Below are 2,535 nucleotides of genomic sequence, written 5' to 3'. Positions count from 1 at the left end.
GCTAAAATGAGTTCGAGCGCTGAAGAATCGCTTGCCGTTCGCCCAAAAATAATACAATTCTCACCAACCGTCTAGAATTGCAGATGAAGCTCAAGAATGGTTGAAGGTCTGGGAAGCTTGGGAGAGAAGAGAGAGTTTTGAAGGTTTTGAATTTGAAATGGTTAAAATGCATACTGAAAGGCAGTTCTCGAGTTTTTATACTCATAGAACTTGGGGTGAAGCAATCCCACCTGGACCGTCAGATTACGTACGACATAGGTACTAGAGAACAATTCAACGGTTAGAATCTAAAAGGCACGGATCGTGATCATTAGCTTTAGAAAAGGATGCCTTGGGCACAAGGCGAGGGGAGGCCTAGGGTACGAATAAGACATTTTGGGTCGTGACGTTGACCCCTCATTAATTGCACGGATTGATGGGCCTAGCAATAGAGAGTCAACACACGATGTGACTTTCCAGAGTAACGTCAAGGGAAGCCCAAACGTCTCCCCCTCGAAGACCTTTTTGAATTACTCTTCAGTCTAAGTCTCCACTGTCCGAGGATGAGTGAAGACTTGGGGGGAAAATGTTGTCCTTGTTTTCACCACTCGACACATGGAAATTAGGAGTAATTAGTGATAAGTCATGAAGTTCTCAGAGTGTGAACTCCTCCAGGAAACCCAGTCTGGCCAAGTCGTGCATGTCTCCAAGTGAGGCCACGCCCTGAGCACGTCCCAAGCCAATCTCCAAGTCATGGATGTCTCCAAGTGGGGCCACTCCCTGAGGCCTGTCCTCAATGCAAGGATGTCTTGAGGTGAGGCCAAATCCTGAGAGGCTCTCTTCACTCGTTCATATCTCAAGTCTAGGATTCTGGTCCTCGGAACTGGAGTAGATGCCAAGTGTCAGTCACTATGGGTATGGTCAACCAGAAGATCATTTGACAACTTTTGGTGAGCCTCGATTAGTGGAGTCGAGTTCATACCCTCAAAAATTGGCATTCCGCACAATGCCGCCTGGCATGGGCAAACGTGTGCCGCACCTTGACAGTTAGAGATATGTTCCCCATAAATTTGGTACGTGACTTTTTGCAATGGGCCCCATGCAATCCGCCTGGGCCGTAGTCTCTATTTTGTACAACCATTTTTGTATTAATTCAACATTAATATCCAAGGATGAGGGAATTTGTATTAATAATAGATGATCAATATTAATGACCCCAACCTCTATAAATAGGGATGGGGTTTCTCCTTGTAATGGGTTCAGATTTTTAGAAAGAGAAACTCTGTAACTCAGTGAAATATATAAACTGCCTGAGAACCACCATTGAAGCTTGCTCAAACAAGTCTCAAGCTCACTAAATATCATAGACTTGTGGTGTAACGCCTTGGTTAGCTAAGACCGTTACACTATGTGTTTTAAATAGTGTTTAACTCGCTAAACGAGTCATTAGGCTATAAACGTGCATCTAAATGTGATCAATGGTCTAGGGTTAAAATTTTTGGTAAAAAGGAATGAATATTTCATTACAACATTAAACTATACATGGGATCCCATAATAAATGTTTACAAGGTTGTTTACAGTTCCAAAATGGTCATTACAACTCAAAGGTTACAATTCGCGCGACCTAAGTGGCAAAAATAGGGTTTAACCCTAGTTCCTCTAAGAACCCTTGGTCGTGGTGGTCAAGCGGCCACATATGTACACGTCTCCACCTAAGCTCTCCAACTCATGGTTGGTCTAGCTTTTCTTTCCCTTTACTTGCACCACATAGAACCTGTGAGCCAAGGCCCAACAAGAAAACTTAAACATGATCATAAGTAGTGATTAACACATTTCCAAATCATAATAAACATGCCTAGCAGTAATAACCCTACTCATGCATGCCATTCATATAAATGACTACAGTGTCATATGGGACCAAATGCCCTAAAGAAATGATTAACTAAGTCATATCGGGGCCCGTTGCCTAAGTCATATGATTAATAAATCATACCGGGGCTTAGCGCCCTAGGATTTGGGACTAATAAGTCACCCTGAGGCCCATTGCCCTATCCTCTGTATAACTAGCCTTGGAGCTGGTCCAGTGTACCTGGCGCTTTAGTATTCTACGACCATTGGGTTGAACAAGCGTACGATGTGCTTCTGATCAGATCTAATCATATCGACCAGCGCTCTACGCGCTATTGCCGCCCTTGACTCATAAGTCAATGCTTTTCGACCAGCGCTCAACACTATTGTCGTCGTTGACTAATAAGTCAGTGCTTTTCTCAACTATATTATGCTAACATGCATTTATCATATAGCAAGTATCCATATACAGAGTATTCAACATGCTTAATCAATAATCACAGGCATAATCATAATTATACGCATTTACGGGGCCAATGCCCAATCAAAACTATATTCAACATTCGGGCCAAGCCTTAATCATGTACATCACATAATGGGTGCAGTTTTCTTACCTCAGGTCCAAGTGTAATGAAAAATAAGAACGACCCTCAAGCACGATCCTAATCCCGAGCCCCTAGCAATAACCTAGTCATAACCAAGTATAG

This window comes from Humulus lupulus, chromosome 2, assembly GCF_963169125.1.
Source record: "Humulus lupulus chromosome 2, drHumLupu1.1, whole genome shotgun sequence".
NCBI lineage: Eukaryota > Viridiplantae > Streptophyta > Magnoliopsida > Rosales > Cannabaceae > Humulus > Humulus lupulus.
This window is presented reverse-complemented; position numbering follows the sequence as displayed.